This window comes from Sycon ciliatum, chromosome 1, assembly GCF_964019385.1.
Source record: "Sycon ciliatum chromosome 1, ocSycCili1.1, whole genome shotgun sequence".
Classification (NCBI taxonomy): Eukaryota; Metazoa; Porifera; class Calcarea; order Leucosolenida; family Sycettidae; genus Sycon; species Sycon ciliatum.
Window position 1 is genome coordinate 71,956,461 of NC_088643.1, and position 17,763 is coordinate 71,974,223.

The following is a 17,763-nucleotide window of genomic DNA, read 5'->3' on the forward strand; positions in this document are numbered from 1 at the left end:
GAATCACACTCTCTATCGTCAGCTACCCGGTCGTTCGGGCCGCCAATTAGTTGTGCCCACCGCCCTGAGACCCATGGTGCTAGAACTCGCTCACGCAAATCCTACGGCGGGTCACTTTGGCACAGAACGTACTCTACAACGTCTCCGCGATTTCTTTTACTGGCCTGGCTTATCAACCGAGGTACGCCTTTTTTGCGAAATTTGTCCAGAATGCGAAGTTTCCAAGTTTCCAACTCGAAAGAACAAAGCGCCACTTGGCACCATTAAAGTGGGTTTCCCTCTAGAGGTTATTGCTATGGACATTATGGGCCCATTCCCACTTTCTAAAAGCGGAAATCAATATGTACTTGTCATCGGAGATTATTTTACGAAGTGGCTCACAATCATTGGTATACCCGACCAGACCAGCGGTACCGTGGCCCGTGCTCTTATCAATAAATTGGTGTGTGTCCTTGGCGTCCCATACTCAATCCATACAGACCAGGGGTTAAGCTTCGAAAATGCTCTGATTCGGGACCTATGTACATTGTTAAACATCAAAAAGACGAAAACCACTCCCTACCGACCGCAGAGCGACGGCCTAGTAGAGAGAGCTAACAGGACTATCAAAGCCTCATTGAAAACCTTTATCTCTCACCTGAACGATGTCCCTCGGTGGGACGAATTTCTCCCTCTGGTTCAATTGGCTTACAACTCTTCTGTTCACAACGTTACAGGATTTACACCCGCGTTTCTTATGTTTGGTCGCGAACTCCGCCTTCCGCTGCACCTTATTTTTCCTATCCCTCGGGATAACGAACCAAACGTTGCTCTCTTTGTTCGCGATCTTCGCTTACGTCTCGCCGAATGTTTTCTTTTGGTCCGCCAACGGTTAAACCACAGACACAAAGTTGCTAAAACGGTGTACGACAGCAAGTGTAAAGTGCCGGTATATGTCATTAACTCTTATGTCTGGTTACATGCCCCACCCCCCAGAGGGGTCTCTCCTAAATTACATCGGTACTGGACGGGACCTTGGCAGATTAAGGGCATCACGGGTACCACAGTTGACCTAACTCGGGTGGGTCCCCTCCCCTCACCGCGACACATGCGGTCGACCTCGGTACATGTAGACAGGATTAAACCCGTCCGGGGGACAGTGACATTAGCCCCGGCAGCTCCCCCTGTTTCTCAATCCCCACCAGTAGAAGAATCGGTGCCGGCACCATTTACCGTTAATCAGCCTACACCGGCCAACACAGCATCACGCCCACGTCGGGAAGGTGCGCACCGCCCAGTTGGGTTTTATGCTCGGTTACATTCCGGACAACGGCCCGGGACAAACTAAGTCAATACGAGACGAAATCCGTAACATAGCCCTCCGTTCCGGCGAAAGCCATAACGGGGATTGACTCACCGGGTGGTTGTGCGCCCGACGAACGACCGCTGTCTCCCAACATGTGACGGGGCGAAGTCGAGTAGAGTCATGCCGTCAGTGTCCAGTAGAGTATCCACACCGTACTCGCGTGCACAATTGTAAATCATAGTCATAATATAAATTCGTAACATAACCCTCTCCTTTGCATAGCCCTCCCCTCCGTCTCACGGGGTAGACCGTGCTTCACCTACTGCCGTGTCCATTCAGATGTTATGAAGGCGCAGTGTATGAGCAATCAGTGAGGACAAACAAAACCTCACGACGGATCAATCGCACAGTTTATTGTTAATTTTTGGACGACTTGGTACAGTTTCAGACTCCGTATCCAGCCTCAGACAGAGGATCGACGGCTGCCAGGTTCAGTGTAGAACTCCACATTGCTGAATGTTGAAAAAAAAAAAAAAAAAAAAAAAAAAAAGAGAATATATGTCGTGGGACGACAGCGTCGTGGGACGACAGCGTCGTGGGACGACAGGATTGTCTGACATCAGAAAAGTGCGTGCACTTCTGGAGAACCTGACAACGGACGCGTTGTGTCGCTAACAAGAAGCTCCACGGAAGGCATGGACACAAGTAAAGGAAAACACAAGTAGATATACATACACTTACACATACATTTGCATTGAGGGTTTCGGCCGATATTTCTTTACACTCGGTTTTGGATGACAACGGGTATTATGAGTTTTTCGCCATGATAACTATCCACAATGCATTCGACACATCCGGGGGGGGGCAATGCGTGCCTTCCCGTACCTTGACCACCATTTTTGCACATAAAAAAAAAAAAAAAAAAAAAAAAACAAGACGACGGGAGGAGAGTGATGAGCGGGCGGCAGTCGTCGGGGACCGTGCAGAGTCTGAGCACGATGAGTGGGTCCCTTGGTTGTCTTGCCAGTTTGATAGAGAGGCGCAGTGTAGATCATGTACAGATCAGAACCAGCAGAATACAGCAGGCGGTCAATCGGTCAGTGAAGCAAACAACCTCGGCGCAGAGCCGGCATCAACATCTTTTTGTAACATTATTTGTATTACGACTATGATTTACGATTATTGTTTTCCGCATTCTGCCAGGGTCGGCAGTCGTCTTTCTAGTAAAGTTACCTAAGGCTAACGGAATTGTTACTGCCATGCTCTGCCTCTCTTATCTTTTCCTATTCCGAGGGCTCGAGCATTCCGGGACCCAGCCAGCATGATCTACAGCATCACCGGACAGGAAGGGACCAGATACCGAGAAGACTACAACTACAAGCAAACACCGAACCACCGGACCACCATGACACCTCTCATTGAGGTCATGGTCGAGGACGACCTACACATTTTATAAACCCTAATTCATAATTCACAATAGTAATCCCTATTCTTTGTAAGGAGTCGTGGTCGACTCCTCCCGTTAGGGGAGGCTGTGTTACGAAATTCGATTCGCTTATTATTTACATCCGTTGTTGTTCCTGGTCTCGCTGTCTTGTCTTGTCCGGTGTCAAATATGGTCTGCTGTCTGTACGGGAGTGATGCGGGGTGTGCGGTATATGGGTGTGATGTGTATGACGTGGTGTATGTAGTATATGCGTTGTCAGAGAGTGTGGATCTGCTTCTGCCTGAGTGAGTGCGTTTGTCTAACTAGTTGTCGCGCATGCGTGGATTATGTGGAGCATGCGCTGTGCGAGTCGAGTTCGGGTGTGAGGGAGTGGTGTGATTCGTCCACGATGTTGTTGTCTTGGTTCTAGTCACATGTATCGTACGTACTGGTCGCTCATTGGTCGTTTCGATGTGTTCGCCGTTTCTCTGTTTATTACTGTTGGTTGTTTATTATTTCGTTGTCTTTCTCCCCCGCTCGCTTCGCCATCAGTTCTGGTTTTGATAAAGTATTCTTGGAGCCGACAAATGAGTCAACGAACCGTTGTGTGGTGTGAAGGTAAAGGGGTGGGGAGAAATTCCGTAACATTACTACATGTAATTGCAAGGAGAGATACCGCAACAACTCGAAAAGTACAAGACGTGAAAGTGAGAGGAAAAATCTTGTACAGAATATTCAACAGTGTGAAAGAAGAAGAGCTCAGCAATCCATGTGTGATGTAGATAAGATATGGATGCAAGATGCGACCCGCAGTGATTATCATGACATCGTATCCAGCACGATTACCACAAGAACAATCTAAACGTAGATGCTGCTAAAAATCCAGTATGCCTATAATAATAACAAGATCAACGTTCTTCTGATTGCATAGTGGCCGATAGTGATACAACCAAGAGTCTTGATACAACGAAATGCACTTTACTCACTGGTGCCTATGTCCGACGATATTATGTACAATGTGGTTACTGCCTGCACGGACAGTGTTCAGCAAGGATCCCAAACCGTTGAAAGTTCCACGCCGATCCAATGACAAGGAAGTCAGCACCAGCATCCACAATGACGTTGTATCTCACCGTGACTTGAAGTATGGCCCTTACTTTGAACCAAATGACTATGTATCATAACAGTGCAATTTTCGTCAACTCTCTAGTCCAACTACAAAAATGCAACTAGTTACTTGTCTCCCGAGCTCCATCGCACTCAAACCTTGACTGGATTGAAAAGAAAGGCAGCATCTTGTTTTTGGTATAGCCGTACCTTGGTAATTGTATTCAGAACGCAGCAGTCCGTGCGCCAAGCCCTTGAGTAGCCTGTTTTTTATTTGCAACCGCGGGAAAAATCGAGGTGCAAAAAGATGACGACGACACAATTGTTTTGTTGGGAATTTGCAACCTTATTTGGATCTGAACTGGCGTGTGCTGGAGGAATCCTTGTTCATAACTGGTTTGCTGCTGAGGTATGTCCCTTTGTCACCTATGGCACTTTAGCTGAGGTTCGTTGCGCCCAACTGTAGACCATGAAGACCTGTGTTTGCTCTATACATTTTTTCGTCGTAATCGTACCATCAACTTGCTTGTCGTGCTGGAGTGGATAGCATATAACGGACACTCTCGGCTTATGCTCTAAGCCAAAGGTAGATATATTTGGGTTTGGATTCCCAAAGCACATCCCAATCAGGCTATGCAAAATGGAGCGGCCCACAATTTCGTGGAGGTATGTCGAATTGTGTGGAATTTTGCACTAAAGTAATTGTGCTTGAACAAGGACGTTTTGGCTGCTTATTTTCCTTGGGCACCTCTACATTGCAAACCAGTCCCCTTGCTGTTTTGTCTTCGACATCTATACGGAATTTCTCTGTAAGTCGTGTGATTGGGGCCCAGATTTTTAATCAAAATCCAGCAGTATTCCTGGCTGCTGATCTAGTTTGCTAAAGTTCTGGCTGAAGGTAGTCTGTGGAACAGTTTCTTTTGTATGTACCATGGTAGGACGTTCATTACATAATTATAGATGGAGTACATAGTCAAAGAAACTTTTTATGTAGTTTAGCACAACTGCACAGAAGTGCAGGGCCTGAAAGAAAAGCAAGCGCTGGAGACGCAGGGTCCGCAGCATGTGTGAAAGCATTGTGAGAGCATGTGTCTTCGAATTCAGCATCACACACATATACACACACACACGTACACACACACACACGCGCATGCGCGCACATACATACACACACACACACACACAAACACGTATCACACACACACACACACACACACACCATTGGACCATTGGACGCCCATCGCCGGAGGCGATGATAAAGATGCTACAGCAGAAGCCACAGAAGCACACACACACACAGACACGCGCGCGTCATCTGGCGCGGGTTGCGGGTTGGGTGTTGCATACTGATCATTCTGTACTTGCAGCCTTATCTTGATCATGTGTGATAGTTGTGTCACAGGTTTTTGCCGTATTTTCTGGATTCTCTGTGCTTTATGTAGATGGTCTTTGCGCGCTCGTCATCAACAGCACTAGGTCCAGTGGGCCAATCAGGCTGAATGGCATCATCCAGCTGTGACTGGGGTGTAGGTAAGTGTCTCTGCGTGCTCTGATGGTCGACTTGTGGCTTCTGGCCTTCAATCATTGTTCTTGCACGGGACCTCAGCCTGCCTCGCATACCCTGTGGTTCACTCGTGTTGGCAGGCTGTGATGCACAGTGGAATCCTTGATGTGGCACTCGGTCTATGTTGTTGCACGCGACGATATTGCCACTGATGGGCTTTGGTGTGATGCTCTGAATAGATGTACCATGAAAGCCTCTTGGTTGGTCTCCGTAGTACATTCGCCTGCCTGGCTCGTTTTTGTCGATATTATCCATTGTTGCAATGGAGAACTTTGTGTGAGGTATCTCACTGTTCATTCCGAGCTCTGATTTCTTATCAATGATGGTCTTTTGATATCGCTTGTAGGAGTCGCCACCTGCTGTTGCGCCGACTCGAGCTAGTACTTCCTCCGCGTCATCGAAATTGTCGCAGTTTGACTTTTGATATAAAACGGGGTATATACTCACCAGCACTCGTACCAGAGGCAAGGAATCGGACCTAGGCGATAGTCATCAGTATACGGTGACGGCAAAGTTCTATTTTCTGTTATTGGAAGCTGGAATTTTTGAACTAGACGCAATTTCTTCGCTGATGTCGCTGCGATGGTAATTTCGACTCGCTGAGATCAGTCAGGCATTGCAGCCTGCACAATTCTCGTGCTTATGGCCATTCACTCAAGCCTCATCACTGTTTTACCTTAGCTGGGGTGAGAATGACTTCGTGGAACAAGTGGCAGCGCTTGGAGAAACATCGAGGGGTCAGCAAACTAAATGCCTGCAACAGCGATAAAATTTGTCGCTCTGGCTGAGACACTCAGTACATGATTGTACCTGCAAGAGCCGTGTAGACTCTACACGTAGTGCTAGTGATGCACGCGCAGGTGTCGTACCAGGGTATACCAGTGATGCAGAAAAAGAGGGCGCACTGGACGTGATCTGGTGATAGTACACTTACCTGCATGAGCGGTGACCACACAGCTAAAATAAATAGGCATGCCACGGCTAAAAAAAAGTTCATTTCAAGATCGAGGTGATTCCGCCGACGGTAATCAACCGACCTCGCAACGATCGTGTATTCTTACTAGGCTTCGTTGGTGGTGAAGTAGAAATCACCCAGAGCTAGCAGACGACAAGCATAGCAGCTCGTGTCCTGTGGAGAAAGTCAAAGCGTTCGAGATGAGGCGCGACCAACTTTCAACCTTCCTTGAAATATTTCGGAACGATATTTTTCCGTCCATTGACATCAACGACGACGAGGACTTCATCTCTGCATGAAAACTCTCAGTCCAACTGTCCTGGAATGTTACTCTAGTCTTCAGACTATCATACTGTGTAATAAGTTTTGAATGGCTTAGCTTCTGGAGTTGTCAGTAACAAGTGACAAGTCACTAGTCAAACTGCGACAATTTCGATGACGCGGAGGAAGTACTCGCATGAGCTAGCTGGAATTGCTATGTGCATCCACAAAGTCCGAAAGAACAAGCTGGAAAGGGTAAGTGCATGCTGGTGTGCTTGCATGCATCATGCATGATAGAACAAACAAGCACCGGATCCTCTTTGCACGGTGGTTGGATGCTTGACTTCCTTCTGACTCCGATTGGCCGTACATCATCAGCCAAATGTTTCCCCACAACTCACTGTCCACACTATCCACCACTGCGCCCAGCTTCATTTCCGACAGTGAAGTTAGGTCGTTATGCTCTTTGTGCTTGAATTCTTGTGCTTGACTTTTGATTTATGAGTGCATTGCAGCCGACAGCTCTGATACGAAGGATGATGGGCCACTGGGTTGGCTTGTGTGCTGTGTGTGCTGGGTTTCATTTTGTGCTCTGTGTTTCAGGGTCTGGGATCGTGCAACGGCGAGGGAATTGTATAAGCACAGAACTGTGTCACACCCTGTACGATACAGGAGCGTACCTCGTTTCTTACTGGTACCATATGACCCATGGCTGAGATGAGCGCCAAGCTTCGAAATAAGGCTGGACAGTAGCCACCAGTTGTTGCAGTCGATGGATGGTGAAGAAGAGGTGAAGAAATCAGCAGCCGTTGCCAGAAGAAGAGAACGGTTCTCGAGGAATGCAAGACAGACGAATCTTGCTGTTGCCAGCAATGCGGACTCCTCGGGTGAGGTGCATTGGTGCATTTCGTCTGTTATACTCTGCACCAGGCTCTCCAGCTTGAAGTCAGTAGTCTGACTGTCCACCATATCCAGTTGGCCTTTAGAACAGGCTAGGCAAAAAGCACTATCCGCGGTGACCGTAAGACCACGCTCAGCGTGCAGCTGACGCTGAACTGCTCCGACGTTCGGACATTTACGCTTAACACCCCTTATTTGTGCGCCACACATGGTGCATGTGGGCCTGTTGCTGTCATGTAGCTGCATGTTATGCCGGTTGCAGAGACCCGCTGGCTGATCGTTTGCGTTTACTTTCACGTTAAGCTTCTCGGCCAGCTCTACTGCTTGTAATGAAACTGTGACATGCCGTGGCAAATCACAACCATCTACTGAGCAGTCTGGTATTGTTGCGGGTGCTGGTGCCGGTGCTGCTGCTGCTGCTGCTGCTGTTGCAACATGCTGTGCAGGCATCGCTTCTGTAGGCTGCACGTTGTCAGTGACAGGCATTGGCTCTGCTGAATGATTTATGAGCCTTTTCATGCATTTCTTGCAGATACATGCATTTCGTGGTATTGTAGGGTGATGTGCATATTCCCAGCATTGCGTGGTATCGGGGTGGGCATATCTACCATCAAGGGGAACATCTTGGCAGGCTACACATGGTCCGCATTGCCTGTCAGGATGCAGTTTCGAGCTCTGGCTTTGGCGGCCCATTTGGACTTGGTCACAGTGCGGACACTCGTGGTTTCTTCCTGGCCTATAGCAACACCATCTGTCCGCCCATTCGCGTAGTTTTATCAGAGATAGAGCCTTGCAAAATAAGACGGCCCACAATCTCCTGCGACGTATCTACGAAATGGGAAATTGAGAAGAGAAACAAAAAGGCACCGCAACGACTTGAGATGTCGAATATCGAGGTGCACTTTCGAAAAATGTGCTCATCGCTCACCCTTATAACACCATAACGGCGCAAAAGCAATCGATATAGGAGGGTAAGCCTGTATTCTCGAGGTAACCAATAGTCGAAAATTGAGAATAATTCGGTATGTCACTAAATTCGTCTTCAAATTTCCCGCGGTTGCAAATAAAAGTGCAACTTTTAGACGACTTTTTTGAACTTGGCGCACGGACTGCGCAGTTGCGTCGATCCCCAAAATGCGTAGATGTACCTGGGATAAGTAGGATATTGACCCGCGTACTCGGGTGTTACCGTACCCTCGTATCATCCCTCCTGCTACGCAGCCGGGATGATATTCGGGAGGTAACACCCTCGTACTTGGGTAATATCTGTGTTTTATATGTGTTTACATGAGAAATTTCAACCCGGGTCGAGTTCAGCCCGGGTTGAAAGTCTGTACGATAGACAAAAGAGGTGAGCGTTTACATGAAGACAGTTGACCCGGGTCAAATACTGATATGCCGCCAAAAGTCCTTGCTGCGCTGCCGCCTTGGGTTTGCCCTGGTGCGTTGTGGTGCTATGTGCCTGCGTGGCTCAAGGAGCATGTTTGCTCCTGCCATGCCTGAGTCCCCTGCTGTGCTAGTGGCGGCGGAGGCACGCATCCAGTGAACCTGCACAGTGCAGTGATCCTACTGAGTGACAGACTCTGTAAATACTGTATCTGATGATTCGTTTTTATTATATGTGTTGATTCTTCACAAAATGTGTTATTTTGCCCGTACAAGAGGCTCAGTTTTCCGTGTGAAAAAAAAAAAAAAAAAGTCCACTTCTACAGTCTTGTATGGTCACGTGAATCAGTTCGCGCGAAATTTGCATCTGCAGTGCCGTGCAAACCTGGCGCGAGATACGCACAGAAGTACGTTTGTACGATTTTCTTGACCCGGGTTGATTTCAACCCTCCCCTTGGAGGTATATTATGTATCAGATTGCAACGACCAGGAGGCTGAAAATAGTGGCTGCAAACATGGCAAATGACCGATATCCGTCACTTGCAGCTCTGCATCAGAGGCCTGTAGCGAGGTATATTATGTATCAGATTGCAACGACCAGGAGGCTCTTAGTAGTGGCTGCAAATGACCGATATCCGTCACTTGCAGCTGTGCATCAGAGACCTGTAGCTGGCCTGAAGAGTTGTAAAATTACTCCTTCGTAGCCGGGAGAGTCAGAGCGAGGGCGATTCACGGCTTGGTCAAAAAACTGTCGGCCTGGAACGTAAACGTGGATCTGCCGACACAGTTCACCTGGTTCACACGCCTGACCTGGCATGCTGCCTTGCGTGAAAGGAACATTTTTCCGAAAGCAAGCTTCTTCTCCAAAATTCGAAATTTCTTTCCAAAAATGCCGTCATCCTTGACCTCGAAGCTGAATGTTGTTAGGACAGAAAATTAGCGAAGATGTAGCCGACCCATTCTGGCAAGCCGTGTGCCCTCTGGATATGCAGTTGTTCGCCATGGTCAACAATCTTCTTCTCCTTCGTTCGTACTTTCACTTTCCTGACCACGAATATAAGCGGTACCCATGCTCAGGTTAGTGTTTATTTGTCCGTCTATGCACATACATGTAATACAATGTACTGTTCGTGCTGCAGGCACTGGCCGATCATGGAAATAGAGGAAGCAGCCAGCTTTCTTTGAATTCTCGTGCTTTCAACAAAAATATGTACACACTTTCCTTGGCACCTCTTTCCCACCGCCACCATGCATGCACAATCGAGCTTGCTTTAATGCCCTGCAGTGCAGAATGCTCCCACCACCGCAACTACCACCGCCGCCACCACTACCAGCAGCACCACCACCACCACCACTGTGACCACCACCACCACCACCACACCACCACTGTGACCACCACCACCATCACACCACCACCACACCGCCACCACTACCATCACCGTGACCACCACTATAGAAGCATTGTCGTGCACAGCACGTCTGCAAGAGAAAATAATAGTATGCCAGTGCTGTAATGCCCTGCAGTGCAGTATGCTCCCGCCACCACCACCACCACTAACGTTATGGAAGCATTGTCACGCACTGTACATCGATCCACAAGAGAAAATAATGCCAGTGAGTTACTAGCACCTCCATGCTGCATGCGGACCTGGACACAGCACTGTTCCCTCTGCAGGAAAGGGGGGGGGGGGGGTGTATTTCATTGTCCCTGCCTGAAGTAATAATGACTACATGACATGATATCCAGCTAACTTTGCCAGTAACGAACGACCCTTGATCGGGCATGAGAAAAGTGTTGGTATTTGGGAGTTGTCGTCATTCACGGGGTTGAAAATATACGGCTATATTGTTACTAGGTCTGAAGATAGTGTCACTATCCGTGGGTTGTTATACCCGTGGTTGACTGCAGATACGTTTGGATTATTCTATGAGTATATGAAGGGTCTACGTTAAATATTTTCCTGAGGACATAGCACGAGGAAATTATGGGGAATGCAGTACATGTATAGAATGGTGCAATCCATTTCTCCCAGGGCACTTTCCCAAGACTCCTTCTAATATTCACTCTTGGCGCGACCCTTGTGAACTGAGCGGGGTGTATCGTTGAATATACCACTCTCAGAACGTCTACTGATTGGCTGAAATCGCCCAATTCATACCGTTCCATGGATCAATGCATGTCAGGGAGTCGTAGCACCCAAGGAAACAACACGAGATCATGATACCCAAAATGATGTACTGTAAAAGCGGAAATTTTCAGTGGTGTTTTATTTTCGGTAACTTCGGTGCCGACAATTTTTACCGAAAAAATGCACCGAACTTTTTCGGTACTACTTAGTGGTACTAGCACCCTTACCTGGAAAGCGGGTATTACCGAAAATTTCCCTCCACCGAATCGCCGATTTTGGAGAATTCCGAAAATATTACACCACCGAAAATTTCTGCTTTTACAGTACACAGATTGGATCCATGGAGATTCTACATGATCTGTGGTTTATGCAACTCGTGATTGCGGACTTGACCCACTGGCCCCAAGCATGGGTCAGTCAAGCGATGCTATATGCGAGCATGTATGTATCGCACTTGCCCCTAAGGCAGTTAGGGCAACTGTCACTGGCAGCCCAGGGTTGAACCCACATTATTGATTTTTGAAATTTTCTAGGGTGACACGAAAAGCTTCATGCACTGGGTGGTCACTCTCTATTCATGTATACCACTCTGCCAATAGTGCATAGAGCTCTCTTTTGAGCTGCCCAGCTGGCCCTCGTTATGATTTAGGCTGAAAGTCTACCGTGCCGTCTCCCTTATGCTATGACTTTATAATGCATATGTACAGAAGAAAAAATCCCGGGACTCCGTTGATGAAATTCTGTTTTGTCAAGTGGGCATTTTTGATTATTGTGAATGGCGTGTAGTGCCATAGTACAGTTCCTTTTGCTACATAACGTTTGCACAAGTCACCTTTCAGCAATTGAACTAGGAAGATCTATGTCTCTGATCTTGTCATTTGGCCCGGCTGGTGCTGTGCACTAACAACCATTGTCAGGCACCCTCGAAAGACCAACAGCGATGAGTTCATGACCCAAGCATTATTTGGGCCGTTAAGTTGACTAAACGGGAGTGTAGCAAGCTTTGATCGGCGTGCTTGTGAAATGTTGTCCGAGCTGAATAAATTCTATCTCCTGCGGTTTAGTACAACAGTTTCACACCTAATACTGTAGATTCGACGTCTCCAAGAAAAACCTCCATGGAGACTGGAAACTATAGCAGATCATAAATGATGCAGCAGCTCAGCTGATTCCTCAGCTCGTGTCTAGGTTCATGTACTTTGGTAAACGTGTTGTGGCAGACTCCATGTGCAAAGCTGCATACTCTTGGGGTTATTGATTCTTGCTGATAATTCCATTAACGTCATTGCATAGATATGAACATCATAATAATTGAATGTTGGCAAGACCCAACAAGGTGTCCCTAATGACTTACATCAGATCTTCACAAAATGCACATACTGTAAGACATGATTTTATAATATACAATCATGTCTTACAGTATATATTATAATAACGAGGAAGCAAATCTAACGTTTTAACGGATGACATTTCTTCGTTATAATAGATCCGTTGAGGCCGTACTGCTTCATATATGCTGTGTGTGGATATGGCAGAATACTGCAAAATTGTTAACATATCTTCTCGTTAACTTATGAATTTTGGACAATCGTTAAATTTGCGACTCGTTATAACAGCATGTCTTACAGTACATCTTGAAAAGTCATATTTTGGTTTCACATACACGTCACATTTCTATCACAGAGATCAGTAGCCATGGGCCATTGGTGGCAATACTGGTAGGAGTCGCCCGAGGCTTAGCCAATAATTTCCGTTCAAGTATACCCAATATACATACCCGAACTGGGCAAAAATCTATCCCATTCCTTGGTGCTGACCCCTTTGATGCGCCCCCGAATCCCTTAGCATTATTAGTACCTCCAATTCATTTCATCATCAGCTCACCGCATGCTCAGTACTGTGTTGTAAAGTATGCAAATTGTCGACGCTTTTAAATTGCAGCCTCCCCAGGGCAAAAACACATCTCGGCCACATTGAAATTTCAGCCTGTGCTGCTGATGCCTGTATACACTGTCACATTGAACCTTGCAAAACAAATTTTAGGCTACAAATGCCCAGTAAATAAAAGGGGAGAAGGCACTGAACGAAGTGTCAACCTACGAATACAACCTCAGTGCAACAACATGCTCTTTCTCTTTCTGCTTGTGTAAGCAGAAAGAGCACGTTGTTGCACTGAGGTTGTATTCGTAGGTTGACAGTTCGTTCAGTGCCTTCTCACCTTTGGTTACGTAATCTTGTTACCTTTTGCGTTTCCTCTAGTAAATAAATGACAACCGCTCTATTCAGTTGCTATTCACTCCTGGCGCATGCGCTGGACGCAAAATTCTTTTATTGGTGATGTCGAAAAAGTATGCGGTTGTCAGTTGACAAACCCCCTTTTATTTACAATTCAGTTGCGTGATGTCCACCACTTTCCGAATTAAAAATGCACAGGCCGATATTAGCCGAAAATAAAATATGCGCCGAATATGCAGTACCTTGCGCACTCTGTTAGAAGACATCAGGGCTACTGGTAATGAATGCTCAAGTAAAATGATGAAGTACAGTAATACAATACTATAGGGAGTTCATTTGGCATGAATGCACCAAGCCAACTCTCCTATACAAACAGTATAGTGTTGCTGCCAAAAAATATGATTAGCTAAAGTTGCCTTTTTTAATCACGAAATTTGTTAGCAAGACGAAGAGGTTTTATGTGAGCTTACTATTATTCTACCTGCACTTGCTTTTATCTTTTTGTGCAGGACTCTGAGAAGCTGGAGGGACCCCACAAACCTCAAGCATTGAGGATACAACTTTTAACCAAGAACCAGGCAACATGATGTGCATGTATCACGTTCGCTGTGATTGCATCGTTTCAGGGTACACTGACAACATACTAGTACTAGTAACTAGTCCTTGATTAGCAGCAGTGGCCTGAATTATTGCCTGGCCGCTATTCATATAATCCTTTGGTGCTTACTCATCGCCTTGTTCTGTCTCTAAAATGGCGTATGGGTGTTCTGAGGCTTGTAATATTTGCTCAAGCCGCGCATTGGCATTGGTGCATGTCAGTAAATGCCAGCCACTGCTGCCTAGCTCAACATGTTTTGTATGATGTAGAATGCGCTCTGTGTATCTACAATCGAGTGACCTGCTTGTGTGGGCTAACTGTAACTACACCAACAGATGCACTAGTATGTGCACTGTGCTGGCACAGTGTATCATACTCAGTCTTGTCACTTCTTCTCCCACGTTTACTGTATTGTTTAATTCACTGTACACATCTTGCCCAGCTCCTCTAAGGCCACACAGAATTAGTTTGTTGTTTTGGGCCACTACACTCAGCTGGTGTAAGGTTGGTCTGCTTCTCTCTTCCTTCTCTTCGACGTGTCCAGCCAATCATTCATGTCAAGCTTTGCATAACTTAGATCACTGTATATACAGTCACCTGGCTGGAAACGTCCATGGCTGCAAAATCCCATCTTTCTTGAGGGATCCCATTTTATAGAGTGGACGACATTCACTTTCCTGATAGACTCACCTCAGATGTTGGTACACTGTATTGTACCCATCCCTGATTTGTACATGCACCACTTTTTTGGCAACTCCGAACAGTGAGAATGTCTGCTGTGGATAGTTCTCATGCTTTAAACTCATTCGTAAACAAGTACGGTATAATACCACCAAAATGTAGTTCATTACAAGTCGTCGATTATGATCCTTTGTTGAGACGAAAGCTTCGGGACCTGGGAGTACTTGTGACATACCCATATCATACTCTCTCAGGTTCTGAAGCTGTGTGCTGTGTGCCAGGGGTTATGGCGATCGAGTGCATGTATGTTCGGATAAGGGCTTGGGAAAACACTCATCTAAAACATACTCATTTCCTCATGCATACTTTCATTTCTCATTCTTTTTGGCACACACTCCAGCTCCTCGAAATTATCATGGGATGCATGTTGATGACAGCCTGCTGCCATGCAGCCTGAGCAGTTCGGACAATCAATCATTCGGATAATCAGCATTCTATATTACTACAGTTGTAGCAGCTGTATTTCATGTACAGTACTACAGTAGAGTCAGGTGCCGAAGAACGTGTTGCCCAAGAATGTCCAGCCTGAAATGCTAAGAACACCACCTTAAGTTTAAAGGAATGGCGGTGTTGGTTTTCCGGTAGCTTTCGGGATACATAATTATGATCCTAACATGATTGTTTCTAAGAACATGCTACAAGAGCGCAGCCGGATGGCTGAAAAATAAGAACACCCCAGGCTAACCTCTTGGACACAACGTTCTTGGACGCTCGACTCTACTGTAGTATGGAAGAACACTCTTCGGCAGGGATGTAACATGTTAGAAATCATGCGTACAAGATGCCTATTTAAGTCTGCTCTTCTTTTATGACAAGCTTTGGCATGCATACAGCTCTTAATAAATCCCAAAGGTGGAGTGCAATGACATGTTTAATAAGTCCCAAAGGTGGAGTGCAATGACATGCATTTGGAACCGTGATCACTAAAATCCTGCGCTTACCGGTAATTCTAAGATTTAGAACTATAAGTGATGTTGCACACCAAAGAACGTCGTTCCGAGGGCCTAGGCCGGGGCGTTCTTGGAAGAACATCATGCTGGATTGTAGATAAACTATATAACCCGCATGTGTGTGATAACAAAAGCTGCGTTACAGTGCGGAGAAACTAGTATAACATACTAATATCACCAGTAGGTTTTCTAAACTTCTTGTTCTATACTGGAGAATATTCCAGCGAGTGAATCCAGAGCAAGTGCTATGGAAATGGACTAGCGAGAGCTCACAATAGCCAGACAGACCCACGAGTCCTTTCTTGAACCGAACAATAATCATCTATGGCATTCAACATGCAGTTTGGGAAGCCATGCAGTCCTGGGACAAATATCCAAATGCATTCTTGTCTCCAGACCAAACAATGATTGTTATTATATTTGACAATTTACAACTCTACGACCACCATGCCAGCTCAAGCAAAAAGAAGCAAAGGAAGACGGAGATTTCTACTTGTGCAGCCATTCAGGGAGGAGCACGAAGGCTGTTTCAACATTACATGATTCGACGGTGCACGCACTTTCCCAAAGCGTACTTATCACACACCACGTGAACTCTTAGGCTGTTTGCAGTGCGATATACTTACATGTGCATGCCCTTGCCACACATTCACACTCCAGTACAGAACATAATTATGCAAATATGTAATGCACATAATGTAACATTCTACGCTTGAAAGCAGATCAGCATTCGAACTTTTTCATTGCCTTCAGGCTGCAACAGCATATTGCAAGAGGGCACAATGGTCCAACCCAACATCTGCCAGTGAACACCATCGGCCATGGCAGTACAGACCATCTGACATTCACTCACACCACCCACATAGAAGAGAAGCAATGTTGATACTTCATAGTTAACACGTTACAAATACTACTGAGGGTGCATATAGGCAGTACACCAGGTTCAGGATGCATTGATCCATTCTTCTGATTCAACTACCTTAGCTGCTCATTTGATCTATGGCTATGCATGCTGTCGTCAGTGAGCCACATCATTGCGAAAGACTGATGACGGAGAGATCATTGCGCGTGTGTAGTCACAATACTATCAGAGAAATACGTTTGGCAAATATAGGAATACTGTGGACAAAATTGTACACAATAACCTGCCTTGAAGCAAATCTCAGAAAGAAAGCGCTGTGCAGATGCATGTCAGCCGCTTCAAATTCAGTCACTTCGTGAGATCCAATATTCTTCCAACTGTACTGTTCAGCCTTCGGTGATCCACAGAGACAGACAAACAATCTGTTCTGTCCTTCCACATGAGAAACAGAGAGTGAACATGTTCCAGTTCATTCCAGTATGAAGGTGGCGGATACAGGCAATGAAAGTCATCGTTGGGCCAACATGACCAGCCTTCAGACATGAGTTCTCAGAGACCTTCGCTCATGATAATGGTATTCACCCTTGGCTACAATCCTGCAAAACACGTGAAAAGATTGCAGCAAAACAAACTGAATGTTATAAAGAAGCAATTTAGGAAAACTGAGCCTATCGTATTTGTAGTACAGTGAAGCTAAGATACAACACCCAGCAGGCAGGCAAACTTGCTAATATCCGATGAATTAGCATGCCTGGTCATGGCACACCGGGTACAAAATATGCAACCAGCATAACGTTTCCACCAGTATTGATAATCTATCGTAACGTTATTATCAAACTACATAACTGCTAAGAATGTGCAACTACTAACATAAGGTGCGATCGGCTTCGAAATCCAATGATTATGAGCAAGCGCGCATATATTTCTACATGTGCCATGTAGATAGAGTGTTTCATCAGGTTCAGTAGGCATGGATCCACAGTTCATTGTTCTGCTTCAACTACCGTAGCTGTGATGTACAAGTTTTGATCTCTGGCTACGCATGATGGTATTAATAAGCCCAATGGCCCACAAAAACCGAAGTGATGAAACTTTCTGCCATGGGCAGAGGGATCATCGAGTTGCCCACTCTTGGTTATGTACTCATGCCATTACCAACTATCAGTGCACAAGTACTGCTACGCCCTCACTATGATCCATTGCAACAATATCACCAGGCACATGCATGCTACTGCACCCATTAAACCAAGAGTCGCAAATAGGAAAATCTTTGCTGTGAACCACAGCTAGCTATAAGGTGCTTTGAGTCCATTTTGCGGGAAAGTTGCACTGCATGATGCACAATACCACATTGAGCGAAATTC

General features: G+C 46.1%; 2 long non-coding RNA genes across 2 annotated transcripts; both read left to right on the plus strand.

The window, feature by feature from the left end:
• Window positions 1–6,786: 6,786 nt before the first annotated feature.
• On the plus strand, window positions 6,787–7,866 carry LOC135807093 (uncharacterized). Its single transcript, XR_010551451.1, has 2 exons — window positions 6,787–6,853; window positions 7,202–7,866. It is a non-coding gene; the product is annotated as an uncharacterized LOC135807093 (long non-coding RNA).
• A 1,657-nt stretch (window positions 7,867–9,523) lies between these two features.
• LOC135807094 (uncharacterized) lies at window positions 9,524–14,713 on the plus strand. Its single transcript, XR_010551452.1, has 2 exons — window positions 9,524–9,961; window positions 13,758–14,713. It is a non-coding gene; the product is annotated as an uncharacterized LOC135807094 (long non-coding RNA).
• The last annotated feature ends 3,050 nt before the right edge of the window (window positions 14,714–17,763 follow it).